The following is a 16,919-nucleotide window of genomic DNA, read 5'->3' as shown; positions in this document are numbered from 1 at the left end:
TCCTTTATTGTGAGTCTTCTATATTTTAGGATTATAAGTATCCTAATTTAAACACCTTGTCGGTTTAAATCTAGTTTTGATGGTTTGCTTAAGTAGCCTGCTGTATGTGTTTTTAGGCTTGCTTTCGTATTTGGAGTTAGATCGGAAATCCTATCATTTTATGAGGGTTTTGCTACAGATGTCTTCATTAACACTGGTGTTTGGGAGGTCCAAGTTTTGCATGGTTTTGCTAAGAGTTATAAAAAAATGCACTATACTTTGGAATCCTGGAATGCTAAGATTTCAGAATTTAAACTGTCAAAATGTCTTCATAAAAAGAGTCCCATATTTGTACTCTTCATAATGCTGTTATAGTGTAAACTTCTTCAGGGTCTTTTTACACTTTCCCCCTTAGGAAGGTTATATTTAACACAGTTTTATAATTGCTGATTGTACATACATACATATACCAAGGCCCTTCCCCCAATTTTGGGGAGTAGCCGACATCAACAAAGAAACAAAAACAAAAAGGGGACCCCTACTCTCTACGTTCCTCCCAGCCTAACAAGGGACTCAACCGAGTTCAGCTGGTACTGCTAGGGTGTCACAGCCCACCCTCCCACATTATCCACCACAGATGAAGCTTCATAATGCTGAATCCCCTACTGCTGCTACCTCCGCGGTTATCTAAGGCATCGGAGACAGCAGCAGGGCCTACCGGAACTGCGTCACAATCGCTCGCCATTCATTCCTATTTCTAGCACACGCTCTTGCCTCGCTCACATCTATCCTCCTTTTGCTGATTGTAATAAACAAAACTTCAAGATCTCAAAACTCCAGATTATATGAAATAGCAATGTAAAACCAAAAAGATGCCTAGGAAATTTTTTCTGAACTGACTGTCTTGGAACAAATTTTTTCCAATAAGTTTAAACAAAATTTGATGTGAATTTTTATTATCTGACTTTCTTATAACTCATACTGTATAGGTATTAGATTTTACCGCTCTAACTTCAATTTGACAATGAAAGGCAATTCTTGCAATGTGCAAATTACTATTTAGCAATCATTGTATAGTCAGGATAACCTACCCGAAGTCACTGGAATATCATAAGCGTTTTCATCCAACAAACTATAATCACATCCTTCACTTTCCCTCCTGTAAAGGATTGCCTGACAGGCCCCTATTTACGGCTTTTCAGGCCAAATTCAGGAATCCTAATCCAGATGCTACATCTAAACACTGATTTTAAGGATTTACTTTGTTCCATATTTGGGGTCTTCAATCCCTCCTTAGTGGAGTACTCAAATTTCTATATTTTTTCTGTCTTATCTGATGGAAATGTTTTCAGCTTGTGATTTTGGAGCCATTTATAATTTATTCTCCCCCTGGCTTAAAGTATTGAATTTTTACAATTATTCTCATAGTATTTGCCCAGGATTTATTTCACCTGCTCTGGAATTTAAATTTATTTGTTCTAGAATATTAGATTTCCCTCTATGCTATCTAAAATGCTAGTTATGTTGTGCTGGTCCACAATCCAGTCCGTATTTATCCTCCATTATGTGAAGGATTTGTAATGCACCTTTGCTTGCTTTTTAGGGTTGTGGGGGCCAATGTGGTAACGTCCCTGTCGGACCCTCGCCAGACTTGAGGTTTGAGTCCCTCTCAAACCTGTTAGTTTCTTTGGTTGCTGCAACTTCACCATTTTTATGAGCTAAGGATTGGGGATTTTGGGGGACCCTATAGGTCTGTCTGCTGAGTCTCTTTGGTTACTGTAGTGAGCTAAGGATTGGGGATTTTGGGGGACCCTATAGGTCTGTCTGCTGAGTCATTAGAAGCCATTGCCTGGCCCTCCTTGGTCCTAGCTTGGGAGGAGAGGGGGCTTTGGCGCTTATCATATGTACAGTATATGTGGTCAATTCTCTTGTGCATGTTCCTGCCCAATAGAGCAGTGTCACTGTCCCTTGCCTCTGCCATTCATGAGTGGCCTTTAAACTATGGATATCATTCTGTCTTCTGCACCTTCATGTGTAAGAAGTATGTTCCGTTTGGATATCTTTTGCTCTTTCTGAGCTCGGCTGCTTCTGTAGATATACCTAGATGTGACTTACATTTGTGTCAGGGTCGATGTCCTTGTCTCAAGAAACTTTTCAAGGCCTCAATTACTAATTACTTGCCTATATGCTTAGTAATTTGCCTGGTAGCAAGGACTCCATCAGGCCTTACAGTTTGAAAGGCTCATGGAAAATCAATTCATGAGTATTGATGTGATCAGTGTATCATTATTGCATGTTGTATTGATTATCTGCTCTATTTCTAAGTGTTTTATTCTGCTTGTGTTTGGAAGGCAGATTTGTCATCTTAAGAAAAAAGGAAATTGTCTGTGTTGTTCAATTTTCTATCTCCTAAAAAGAAAATGGTTTTCTATGCAACTTGAGGTGCAGCCATTGCTCAAAGGCCTTTGGTTACTGTACTTTTTTCTTTTTCTTGTTTGATATTTTTTCATTTGTTAGAATAAGTACAAACCGACTTTCCATCACTTTACCTTTTTATTTGTTTTGTAATTTCATAAATGAAATCTGCATCAGCTCTACCTAAGGCATGTGGTGTTTGGCCTTCAGCTTTTAGTAGGAAACCATAGCTTTTGACTGGCCACCCATTTCGCCTTTTATAGTTTGGTTTCCGGATGATAAATGTTCCTTTTCTGGTTGTTTGTCCCCTGTACAACAGTTATAGTATGAGGAACAGTAGATGAATAATTATTGATGCATTGTATGTCCACCAATAGCTATGGTCTTAGCTCTTTTTTTTTTTTTCTTAGGGCAAGTTGGTTATTTATTTTGTTCTTTAGTGTTTTATCCAGCTTTACTTTATGATTACTTACTGTGTTCCTCATATTCATCTCTTTTTTTTAATTGAATCGCATAAAGGCTGTTAACTTTCCTTCTGCTTGTTGATGCCTTCAGTTGATGTCTTTGACCATTATAGCATTTGTTTGAGGAATTCACCTTGTCAATCCTGCTGTACTTTTTGTAGTGATGATGTTTGTTATTGCTTTCCTTCTTGGTTTGTAAATGACTTGATTTTGAATTCTATATAATGCTCATGAATAGGCATATTTTGGTATTATTTGAAATAGATGTCAGTTGGTTTTGGATTGCTGGCATTCTATCAGGGAATGCATTTACTACTTAAGTCCTAATATAATGATTAATGTGGTTTTTTTAGTCGGAGATAATCTTTTTAATGGATGACCGAGAATGGTATTGAGTGAAGGCACCAACTACTTTGTAAAATGCAGCTAGTCTCAGAGAAAGGTTAGAATGACAGGTTCTGGGTGGCATTTAGAGATCTTGAAAGAAAACAGGAGTTCATCTGTCTTCTTTCTTACCAATTACTATGGTACCAAGTCAATAATCATTGTTAAATGGTTAGAAGACTGGGTGAAGAACTCATATTAAGATTATGAATTTAGTTTTAAAACAACCCAGAAAGATCTGTTCATAGAATACTTTTGTTTTCTGAATTTGAGCAAATCCAAGTCATGGGTTGTCATATTTTTTATGGAAAGATTTATATGTTTAGGATGGTATAGGAGATTGTCCATGGTGCAGTGTGGGTTGTGTTGGGTCATAGCTGTGTCAAGAAGAAAGTCATAGGATACTGGAAAGGTAACATAAATGAATGGATCGTCTGTGCTTTGCAAACTCTGACCTATCTGCTAGCTTACTTTTGATGGGTTTTGCTTAAAGAATTTGTCTTTATATTATTTTACAAGTTGACTCACTTCTTGTAGTAATTATTAGACATTTTCGTTACTTGATCTGCAATAAGAAAGGTTAAATTTGCTATTAATCGCTTTGTACTTAAGCTACGTTTCCTGCATCCCAAGATTCTATTAATGTCTAAAGTCCTTTATGTTTTGACATTTCTCTCTCTTATTAGATGTTTCTGAATTTTTTTTATCCTTATGTTATAAAGGTTGGATTAGAGTTCTTTATTAAATCTATGCATATGAATTCAGCTCCCTCACATCCCAGGAGTCTTGTATAGATGAGAAACACGGTTTACTTAAACTTTTCTGTCTGTTTTTGTGTTCATTTTCTAAACCTTGTATGCTTTAGTTTGGTTTAAAAGCCAGTTTCAATTATTCCATTTGCATCAAGTGTATTGCTTCATCATTACACATGCTGGCAAATTATTCCTCTTTTATCTTGGCAGTTCTTGGTTCTGTTTTTATTTGGAACTGTTGGCCAGGATTCAGTTGTCTGTAAGAAGGAAAAGTATAAAGAGATAATGTCAGAAGTCCTTTTTATTTTGACATTTCTCTTTCTGATGCAGTGTTTCTGAATCTATGTTTTCTTTATGTTATACAGGTTGGATTAGAGTTCTTTATTGAATCTGTGCATATGAAGTCAGCTCCCTATTATCCCAAGAATCTTGTATAGCTGAGAAACACAGTTTACTTGAACTTTTCTGTCTGTTTTTGTGTTCATTTTCTAAACCTCGTTTGGTAATATATGTGAATGGATCTTCTATGGTTTGCCAACTCTGACCTGTCTGCTAGCTTACTTGTGATGGGATTTGCTTGAAGAACTTGTCCTCTTTATATTACTTTACAAGTTTACTCACTTCTTGTAGTAATTAATAGACATTTTTCTTACCAAGTCTGCTATAGGAAAGGTTAAATTTGTTATTATCGCTGTTTACTCGAAGCTAGCTTTCCTGCATCCCAAGATTCTATTAATGTCAAAAGTCCTTTATGTTTTGACATTTGTCTTTCTGATTAGGTTGTCCTAATGTTATAGAGGTTGTATTAGAGTTCTTTATTAAATCTGTGCATATGAATTCAGCTCCCTCACATCCCAAGAGTCTAGTATAGATGAGAAACACAGTTTATTTGAACTTTCTATCTGTATTTGTGCTCATTTTCTAAACCTTGTATGCATTACTTTGGTTTTAAAGATAGTTTGAATTGCTCCATTAGCATCAAGTGTATTGCTTCATAATTACACATGCTGGCTAATGATTCCTCTATCATCCCGGCAGTTGTTGTTGGTTCTATTTTCATTTGGAACTGTTGGTCAGGATCCAGTAATCTGTAAGCAGGAAAGTACAGAGAGATAGGTTTAGCAATGCTTATAGGGGTTGGTTGCTATTTATATAGCTAACTCCTTTTGTGTCTCTCTACATCTCCCAAGGAGAAATGCATCCTGTATCCTGATGATAAAGTTTAGTTGATAGGGAACTGTTTATGTGGCCTTAAGGCTTAGAAGGTGCATGAAACTTTATGTGGTCAACTCGAGTACTGTTTAGTGTAATCTCTCTTGGTTATGACATTGTCTGCATAAGAACTCTTGTTTTTAAATTATTTTGTTAGTAGCCAAGAACCTTATATCCTTTTTGGGTTCAAACTAATTGCCTAGAACCCTATACCCTTTTTCTTACTGTGAGAGGAAATGCATTTGATTACGTTTTTGAGGGATTCTATTCCTTTCTATTTGGTGTTTTATTGAAGCCTAAGTAATTCTAAAGCTGTTTTCTATCACAGTAGTTTGCTGAATAGGAAATAGCTTGAAATACTTCATTTTGATGCACAGGTTGACTAGGAATTCACAACTGGATATTATCCTGGCATAGTCCTCCATTTCACACTGATTACAATAATCATAAGCTGTTGTGACTTAATTTACTCCTGTTGTTTGTACATTGGGAATGTTTTGTCTTGAAGGTTTTTGGTGCAAACCTTATGAAAGAAATTGTTTCATTCACTGCAGGTTTAAGTTTGTTGAAGCAACTCTCTTTAGAAATCTGTTGACTATTCAAGATCAGTTGAGATTTGATCCAAGTTGAAGTGTTTCGAGGTGAAAACAGCAATCTTCTCACAAGAATTATATTGAAATTTGAAGACAACAGTATATTGCAGATGGCCATTTGCTCAAAAACCACGATGAAATTTTGCCTTTTGGTTTACAGAATATGCAGGAAATAACTTTACTATGTATAGATATTTCAGTTTAATGTAAAGGTCAGGTAGTTATCCTTTAAGTGAGGTACAGAATGCTTTGTTTTGGTATTTAAGATTACCTTAGTACCAATGCTGTGTCTTTCTATCTAACCTTGAAGGGTGTGCTGCCTGTGCCAACTCGTCGGTGTAGGGGAATGCGACAATAGTCCGATCTGACACATAACTGGCTGGGGTGAAGCCGGGGTGTCAGGGTAGTACTCTACATTTGATGTCATCCCCTTTTCCGAAGTCTTTTGCGCATTTGTAAAGCATCACATCAGTCATATATTAGTCATGTATTTGGTTTTACTGCTTTCTAGAGAGATTGTATCATCTTGGTATAATAAACTGTACTTAAAATAAGGACTCCGGTTTGCCGTGGTGACTCGAGACGCTTAAGTAAACTATAAATTTTTTAACATTATTGTTAATTTGCTCACATTCAGGTAATTTTAAGGGTACTTTTCATTTCTGACATTTGCATTGGGTAACTGCAGACATTGATAAGTTTCTACTTTGATGTCGGTTATAACGTAGATAAAATACAAGTGTAGATTATGTACAGTAAAGTATAATTAAAGGATTCTTTGATTGAATATAGTCTTGTGAACATTTTTGATGTTTGCTAGTGGCTTTACGATGGTTTTACTGATGCAATGATATGAAAATACTTCAGTCTATCTAATGTATTAATCATAATATTCAATGTTACATCAACTTCAAAAGTTTGATTGAACAAACGCTTGAAACTGTTCCTATTCAAAGCAAATTAAGCAGGTACAGATGCTTGAAAAGTATGGAAATACTTTCCTTTTAATAAAAAATTATAAGTTCAGGTGAACATATGCTGGATGTCAAAGGTTTTATATAACGTACATTCATACTCTGATGAATTTTGCATTTATGCTATTGGACATGTTCTGCTTATTGAAGTGTTGATCTATAAGAAGTGTGGAAGAGTTATGGCTAATCATTCCGCTCTCCAGAAGTTCTACATATGAAAACTGAACTTAGATTCTAGGCTATGCAGTGTATTGTGAAGATAGGATATGTAACAAAAGTGAATTGACTTTAAAATAAATTATGAAAAGGACACAGCCTTTCAATTCCTTGGTAATATTACCCGATTAGTGTACTCTTATTTTGTGGATGGATTTTCCAGACACTCTTATTCTTTAAACAGTTATAATGTTAGTGCATCTGACTGTCAAAAATCCACTAATGGTCAATGAAACTGTTGTTAAAAGGTTGTCTATATATCATTCATGGATTTAAAATCTGAATTACATGTGTTGCTTCCGATAGTTGTTATTTTAAAAAGAATATTTCCACTTAGTGAAATGGAACTTTACAAATAAACCGACAACTGGTCAAGTTACAAGTGAGATGTGGGATTTTTTTTTCTTGCACTTAGTACTGTGATATCATAAAGACCTTTTAGTTCAGCTCTGTATATATAACTCATTTAAGCAAGCTTATAAATGTCAGTAGGAGAGCTTAAAGATATCATATTTCCTGACTTTTGATCAGTTTTTGAGATATCTAAGTGAATGTCAACCAGCTGGGGAGATTTCCTGTGACAGACTACTTCCAGTGAGCAAACAGTTGCCGTGCACCATTTATTTAATTCAGAAAGGAAAGACAACACCACCACACTCATCATGGGAGTGATTCTGGGGTTGATTAAGACTTTTATAAGGTTTTCTGGTACACAGGGCAACAGGCAGAGCTCTCAAGTGCCAGCAAATGAAGTTCCACGAGGTCAGCCCCTATTTTGGGGGGGACACTTATGTATTAGGAAAAAAAAAATTGAAAAAAATATATTTTATGAGAAATAAAAGATTGTTATAAATTTTTGTTTATTCTTTTCCTCTTTACATTTTTATCACTTACATATTATTTGTACATTTTATGTTATCTTACATAGCAGATTTAACTCAATTCTGGTACACTAAATGGGAAACTAAGCCAATCTATATTCCCTGAATATTTGATTTTATCATTACAGTTTGATATATGTATCTTACATCATTATTTTAGTATGAAAGATTTTTGGTAGCATTGCAAACATTTCATCTTGGGAACATTCATTACACAAGTATAAATAATTGTTCAGTTGGCTTCATTAGTTCCAGTATACTTCTATGGAGACTAAGGAGATGTCTGACAGCTGTACATTGTAGCAGGTAATGCTGTTTAGCAAATGAGAAACTGCGGGCAACTATGCCTGTAAAATCTGAGCAGCTTGTAAACATGTGACCAAAAGCATTTTGATCAATTTTCTTGAGTGCTGTTTAGCAAATAACTACATTTCTATACAGCACTTCATAAAGTTGATGAAAATGCTTTTGATCATGAACAAGCTCAACTACTTTGTTTTACAGGCTACGTTGTCAGCAGTTTCTCATTTGCTAAACAGCATTACCTGATACAATGTACAGTTATCAGACGTCTCCTCAGCTTCCCTTGAAGTATACTGGAACTAATGAAACCAACTGAACAATTATCTATACTTGTGTAATGAATGTTTCTAAGATGAAATGTTTACGATGCTACCAAAAATCTTCGTTACAAAATATGATGCAAGATACATATATCAAACAGTAATGATAAAATCAAATATTTAGGGAATATAGCATAATTCACAAACTCTATTAAGGCATCATAACATTTAAAGATTGAACAAAACTTATTCACAGGTTCATCAGCAGAATGTTCACATTAAGGTGACTAACTCAACCTTTTCCAGAGAAAAGTATGCCGTTTCAACTTTAAAAAACCATCTGTTCTACCTTGATAAAAATTATCTGCTAAGCCTATGGCATCTTATTCATCACTGGCTTACATTACCTTGAGATTTTGATAAGAAATTGCTCATTTAAAATGAAATGCTTTAATTAGTACACACTGCTTCCCACTTAAAAAATTACTCTTGCCCAAATTCCTACCTGGATTACTCTAACTTACGGGCTGCCATTGTGCAAGATTCCATAGCTTGCACACACTAATTGCTGCTCTAAAATAAATACACTACCTTGTTTAGCTTGATATATACACTAATCTTAATACCCTGAATACTACTGAATTAATAACTTGAGAAAAATATGTTTTCATATTACATATGTATTGTATGCAACACAGCACTAAAATCTAAGTAACTTTAAACATGAAAGACCCACTCCTCCTCAACCCCATATAAGAACAATTGCAGGGAGCTTTGACCGGCATAAAATTGCCTTTATTAAACCACCATGAAAAATCAACCGCTATCACCAGAACAGGGGAAACTGGGGGATCGCTGGATGCTGACCAGCGATTCTCCAACACTACTCATGGTGAAGATGCCTGTGACCTCCATAAAATGAGCTGCTCCAAGAAAGGGTGACCGAGAAAACTTACCAACACCAAGTTGGAAGTACCATCTGGACAAGAATTGAGCAACCTCTACAAACTTAGTGATACGATCATCCAAGAGGACTCGCTGCTGTTATGCATGAGCATGACTAGATATAAGGAATGTCGAAGCAATGGCTGGAAGAGGGACTGCAGATACAATATTTGCTTTGAGGCAGATGATAGAAAAACATCGGAAGAAACAGAAAGGATTACATATTTAGTCTTTATTAACATGGAGAAGACATACGATCGAGTACCACGTCAGGAGCTGTGGAGATGTACGAGAGAAGAGGGAGTCCCTGAGAAATACGTAAGAATCACCCAAGATATGTATGAAAGGGCAGAAGCAAATGATAAGAGCAGTTTAGGCCTAACAGAAAGTTTCCGGTAAATGTGGGACTACATCAGGGGTCTGCATTGAGCCCTTACCTATTTGATCTGGTCATGGATGTAGTAACACAAGGTATTAGAGATCAGTCTCCTTGGTGTATGCTTTTTGCTGATGATGATATACTGCGTAGCACTAGGCGAGAGGTTGTAGAAGAGAAACTGGAGGAGTGGAGAAGAGAAATGGAAAATAGAGGATTGAAGATCAGCAGGAAAAACACAAGAGTATTTGAGACTGAAAAATGGTGAGAATGGGGAAGTTAGTTTACAAGGAGAGAGATTGAAAAAGAGTTGAAAATTTCAAGTATTTAGTATCAACAGTTGCAGAGGATGGTGATCTGGGGGCAGAAATAAACCACAGAATACAAGCAGGAAGGAAGAATTGGAAAAAAATGTGTGAAGTACTATGCAACAGGAAAATAGGGGTTAAGTTGAAAGGTAAAGCACACAGGACAGTTGTGAGACCGGCAATGGTGTATGGAGCGGAGACGTGGGCAATAAAGAAGACAGAAGAGAAGAAGATGGATGTGGCAGAGATGAGAATGTTGAGATGGATGTGTGGGGTGACAAGAAGAGATAAGATACGGAATGAGGTAATTAGGGATACCACAGGCGTTAGAAAACTATCAGATAAGATCCAAGAAAGTAGACTGAGGTGGTATGGTCATGTCATGAGAAGCGATGAACAGTATATTGGGAGGAGAGTGATGGAAATGGAGGTACAGGGAACGAGAAGGAGAGGGAGACCAAAGCAAAGGTGGATGGACTGTATCAAGGATGACCTTCGATCAAAGGGATTAACCGGTAATGAAGTGTGGGACAGAGGTAGATGGAGAACGCTGGCCAGAAACATCGACCCCACATAAAAGTGGGAAAAGATGCAGACAAAGAAGAAGAAGAAGCAATGGGACAAAGGATCACAGGCACAAGAGAATAAGAGAAGCTAATTCCATGGGACAAGCATTGTGAAACACAGGTTTACCAGACCAGGAGCCTTCTAACAGGGCAGAAGTCATCATAACTGTTCTCTTGGATTAGAGCGCACTCCGGAGATCACTGTTTGGAACAACGGGGTGAAGTACCCTTAGCTACTCACTCCTTTTAAGACATTGAGGGCCTCCTTGCAAGAGCTTTACTCAACAGGGGTCTGCAAGAAAAAGCAGTGTTCACCTAACACTCTACAACCTGTGAAAAGACTACCTGAGGTAGATTCTTTTTTTCCCTTTCTCCTGAAGCACCTTTCCTAGTAGGAAGGAATGTACATCCAGTAACTTCAGTGAACTTGATGAGCACAAAGTGCTAAACAGTCCCTTCTGCATCATCATGGGCATTGCCAAGAATAATCCCTTAGATGTCACTTTCCCATTCAAAGAATAGGTCTGCCTTTAACAGGGCTACAACTTGGTCAAAGGGGATAATTGCAAAACAATCCTGACCCTTACCAGTGTGCGAGTTAATGTATTGCTGGTTTGGCCATAAACTGATGCAGACTCCAACCTACACTCAATTCCTGCTTGGCTCCATTATTAACATAAAGCCAATATTTACCATTTAAACTAACAACTATTAGAAAAAGATTACACACCCAAGGATAGGATACAACATGAAGCCTGTACTCTGAGTCAAAGACAGAGATGTCTGACAGGAGAGCAAGAGGAGTTACTCACCCGCACTTACAACCTGTCATTAACTACCGAGTTAACAATTGCAACGGCAGATTCAGCTTTGCTGAAGAAAAGTCCCCATTCTAAAGTACGAAAGGTTTGCAAGCGCATAGGAACAGACAATTGTCTCTCTTCCATATATAACAATTATTTTATCATAAAATACTCTATACTAACAAACATTTTCAGCAATTAAGAAATGGCAATTCAGATCTAATGTAACAGTGTGTCTTTCTTACACAATATTCTTAAGCATTAAATATCTTACAATATATTGAGCAATTTCTTAACATTCATAAAATAATGAAGGGTAATGTGTGTTTGTCCTTTACAACCATTCTAAAAAAAATGATTAAAAGTTTGATTATTTTCTTTTACAAACTTAAAAAATATAAGAAATTTCAAGTGTTAGCCTTAAAAGGTATGAATATATAAGCTACGTTGTTGTAACTTCTTACTCCAAGTTAATTGTAGTTCCAATGGTTCGAGGATGGTTTAGAGGATTTCAAAAGGATGCAATATTGGAATACCTAAAATGCTTGCCAAAGCACATAAAAAAAGGATGAAAAATTTGGAAACGGATCCAATTTCTTGATCGTTACTTTAATATTTAGATATACAAGAGGCTTTGGCTCACCAGGATCCCTGCTTGAGGTAAAAGTATGCAAAATAAAAAATATATGAGGCATGACTGCCAAGTGTCACTGGGTTCCTATGCATCCTTTGGGGGTAAAATGAAACTGAATGATTTGAAATACATGAAACTAGACACACCCAAAAGGGGCAGCTATCTAAAGGGCTGTGAAAGTCAACCTCTAAATGCCACTACCACAAACTATACCAATCTCTTAAACAACAACAAAAGGAGGCAAGTAGTGTAAAACTATTTAGACATTTTTAATGATTGAAGTTTGTGAAAACTACATCACTGAGAATTGAAAAGACAGTGTAACAATAAAAGAACTGTCACTAAACAAAGATTTTCACATCAGTTTAAAGATGCTGGAACTTGATAGCTCTTATTTTACTGCAGATTTTATTAGTTTCACCAAGAATAACTGAATGACAATAGAAACAGAATCTCATGTCATCAAATGTCCAGAAATAAGATGTTTTATGCTACCTGTCATCAAAGAATTCAATATCAAATTTTAGAGGTATATATATCTAAGCAAACCCTGAAAACTGATCCTTCAGCAAAGGTTCCTGCCAGGAAGGCATTTGTGAAAGAAAACAAAAAAATGAGCAAATACAAATAAACTTAATGAACTTTTTCAGGTGATAGGGGAACATACACAAAAGGAATCTAAAAACCTGTGAAAAAGCTACAGCACAGAAACAACTAAACAAATAGTAACTGTAAAATTATAAACTGAAGCACAAGAAAAAAAAAATCCACAAGACAAAATACTGTATGTAGAAAACACAGTTATTTAGCACTAAAAACTATGAAATGCAACTAAAAGAATAAAGAATATTCTCTACCATGAATAACTGCTTTTCAATAGTTTACTGTACCAAAATAAAGAAATCAAATACACTGAAAAAAAACTTTCTGAAACTCAGTGGTCAATATTAGGATTCACTGTATTGAACTAACAAATTGGGCCCATAAAACCCGGAACTGGGGCCTGAGAAGCCATGCACAACTAGACGAAAACCCTGATTCAGCAAAACGAAGTAACAGTTTTAAGATAAAAAGTTAGGTTAGCCAGAAACTATAAGGATGCAGCAAAGGAATAAAAAGCCGAGTCAATACAACTGGGGAAAATCTACACTTGAAGTATGAAGTAAAAGCTAGTCTGGACAAGATAGAAGACAAGCTGGAACAGATTTATAAGCCCTTCAGTGCCCATGTGTAACCAATGGAAATCCTCCTAGTTGAAGAACTAGTAAAAGTTGAGAAGTTAAAGGTTGGTCATGAATGGCAGAGGCAAGAGACAGGGACAATCCCCTAAGCTAGCAGGACAAAATCCTAAAGACTGACATTATATACATATTTTAAGCAACCAAGTCCCCTCTCCAGAGGACTAGGGAGAGCCAGGCAACGACTGCTGATTACTCAGAAGGTAGACTGATAGGATCCCCCCCCCCACACAAGACCCCATCCTTAGCTCACAAGGATGGTGGGGTTGCAGACACTACTAGAAACTATCAAGTTTGAACAGGACTCTTGACTCGAGTCCGGCAATCACCAGGCAGGGATGTTTCCAATAGGTCACCACAAGAAGACACCAAGATGGAAGAAATGTGGGAACTGAGGTATAATACTATACAGCTAAAAAGTGACTGATAAGATCCTGAAGTAATGCCAACAGTGAACTGCTTAAATTAATAGTTCACAGACAGCAATACCTATTTAGAAGTGGAAGCTACAGACCTTTAGGTAATGGGGAAAGTGTCACACATGGACTTTCCAGTCCCTGACGACTGTAGCCAGTATTTGTATAAAGGCAATTCAATACAGTTAGTACAGTTAATTGCACCAACATAAAGTAGCTTTTGGGAGAGAGACTAACATTAATGGGAAAACTGAAAAAGGAACCAAAGAAAAAATTTGTAAGCAGTTTCATAAGGAGCATGGCATTGTACGATTCTGAAACATGGAATTTAAAAGCAACAGACAGGAAACATCTGGAAGCATTTGAAATGTGGATATGGAGAAGGATTATTATCATTAGCAAAGCTACAGCTATAGTTGGAAAAGACAGATGCTATAAGCCCAAGGGCTCCAATAAGGAAAATAGCCCAATGAGGAAAGGAAATAATGAAATAAACAAACGATATGAGAAAAAATTAGCAATAAAATATCTTAAAAACAGTAACACCAAAACAGATATGTCATATATAAATGATAAAAATTACTCCTGTCAGCCTGTTCAACATAAAAAACATGTGTTGCAACTTTGAAAGCTGAAAATAAGTTGGAGAGATCACAAGACAAATGAAGAGGTAATAAGATTAGTTGGAGAAGAAAAATCCCTAATCACAACACTAAACAGAAGGCAGACAAACTGGATAGGAAACATTTTAAGATAGGTTACTGAAGGACATTATGGAAGGTAAATTCGAAGGACGAAGACCCAGAGAAAGGAGAAGAAAGTCAATGCCACATGACCTGAAGGGAGGGAGAATGCACCATGAGCTAAAAGAGGTGGCCATGAACAGAGGATTACGGAGGGGGAATAATCCATGAAAGGACCTCCCGGAGGGCAGAACACTATAGTAGTCTACTGCCACAAATGAAGTAGTGTTGACCAAGAAAAAAATATTCAACTGAAGTATTAAGTTAAGAGTACCAGTTGATACACAAAGTCCTTAACTAACATTCTCAAACTTTTGGAATGTAAATTCAGGGAAGCAACCATTCCCTTGGGTCAGTAATGGGGATAGGAAGGCTATTCAAGAACACTGTTCAGTACAGAGGGGCAATGAAAAATCCCCCGCCAGATTTATCATGAAAGGCCAACTTACAGACTCACAAACATTCGGTTAAACAAAAACAAATCCAATTGAAAACTACAAACATCGGCTATAATTAATAATTAGTTTATTAATTTAATAACCTAAAATGTAAGTAAGATGGAGATTATGTGGCAAATTACATATTGAAATGAGAATTTAAAGCACATTAGCCAGGGGAAACTTGGAGGAAAGTTGGGGCCATTAAGATGGCTAACTGCAGATGGAATAAATGTCAAGGGAACCATTGGAATATATAAAAATACTGTACTATAATAAAACAATATCTTCAATACAGTAAGTAAAATGACATTTGTAATAACCTGATATTTATTTGATATGAAAGCTATTTATTTGTTGACTTTTGTAGCTGGAAATCATAGGTATGGGATTTGGTTAAGCATACCCTAAGGCAAAAATGTAAAAAATTCAACTTACGAACAGCTTCTTGGACCAAATTAAGTTTGTGATTGAGGACCTTCTCTTGAAGTTTAGACTTAAGTGCAAAAAAGTAGGTAGGAAGTGGAAACAAAGTTGAAGTAGGTTATAAAAGAAAAAAAGGAGGCACTTTTACTTCGTAATGCGTTTGATATTGGGATTGCCTTTTCTATGTCAAACTATAACAGCAGTCCCCAAAAGTTCAACACCAAGTAGTCCATTTGAAAATTTCTAATGATTCTCATTTAGACTAAGACTTTTGAGTATACAGTACCTACACCCTTCAAGAAAAAACCCAAAAGCCTTCTGGGGGATGTAAAAAAAAAAATGCAAATAATGGCCTCCATTCAAAAACTTGAGTGATTTGAAATATAAAATGAAGGTCTTAAAAACTGCCATCAGGTTTTTAGCAAAGCAATGTTATGTTCATGAAAAGCAAATATTAGCCATGATCACTTCATCTAGGCAAGTGAAACATTCCTGAACCACTCCAGTGGATATGCACCCAAAAGCAAGGCAATTTACATGAAAAATCTCTTCCACTTTCTGTCAATGGCTATGTTTTTGCTGCATGGAGTACTAGAACTACAGGTTTTACATAATACATACATATACCCAGGCACTTCCCCCAATTTTGGGGGGTAGCCGACACCAACAATGAAACAAAACAAAAAGGGGACCTCTACTCTCTACATTCCTTCAGCCTACCCAGGATGCCAAGATTCATAACTGGTATACAGTGAAGATTAAATCACAAACATATAATTGTGGAAGTGGCATCAAGCAGCAGTAAAAACCACCAAGAACTCGAAGATCGAGATGTTCTGGATGGGACGACAGCGAATATATTCAAAACAGTAATTGTGGAGGTTATTGGAAAAGACCTGAGGAAAGGGTCAATAGATGAAGACCTGGTTATGATAAGATGTCCTCATAAGTTGCATTATGAAGTCAAATTGAAAGGCGGGACGGCAACACGAAAACTAATACAATATCATGCCGTGCGTAATGATGGTCAAGAACTGACAAAGATAGATTCATAATGGCCCAGTAAAAACACTGGAATCTCTATAAAAGGCTAATTATCCATTAATAACATATTTCCTTTATGTGCAGTTACATGGGGTCTTTCACACCCAATTATTAATCTTCATAAACAGTACACCTCTATAGAACAAGCAAAAAACCCAGACAAGGAGAGACATATATTGTAAACATTAAAAGTAATTCCAGCAAAAAAATTACTTTTGATTGGGTGACAGTAGCACAAACCAAACAAATAGACAAAGGCAAACTCCATAAGTCTTCCTCTTTTTAAGTTTTAAAGTAGTTAATAAGGCAAATGTCAGAACATGAGGATTACTCACAAAGCGATATCATGACTACTTTGACGACCTTTTCTTAAGCTTGAACCTCTCCTCTATTATAGGAAGCAAGGTGCCAAATCTGATAGAAAATATTCAAGAAATTTAATAGATTTTGGAACAGATAAGACATCAAACAGACTGAACAAAGCTACACAACTTTCAATGAAGAGGGACAAAGGTACTAATTCTTGGGAAAAAAAAATTATATGTATTTT

General features: G+C 36.4%; 1 long non-coding RNA gene across 1 annotated transcript in view; it reads right to left on the bottom strand.

The window, feature by feature from the left end:
• Positions 1–8,127: 8,127 nt before the first annotated feature.
• LOC137635813 (uncharacterized) overlaps positions 8,128–16,919 on the bottom strand; it is a 53,127-nt gene continuing 44,335 nt past the window's right edge. Inside the window, exon 5 of the long non-coding RNA XR_011042799.1 lies at positions 8,128–16,783. This is a non-coding gene — a long non-coding RNA (uncharacterized lncRNA). The remainder of the gene's footprint in view (positions 16,784–16,919) is intronic.

The sequence above is a fragment of the Palaemon carinicauda genome, unplaced genomic scaffold (assembly GCF_036898095.1).
Source record: "Palaemon carinicauda isolate YSFRI2023 unplaced genomic scaffold, ASM3689809v2 scaffold179, whole genome shotgun sequence".
Lineage (NCBI taxonomy): Eukaryota > Metazoa > Arthropoda > Malacostraca > Decapoda > Palaemonidae > Palaemon > Palaemon carinicauda.
Note: the sequence above shows the minus strand (reverse complement) of the source record. Positions and strands in the feature narration are given on the sequence as shown.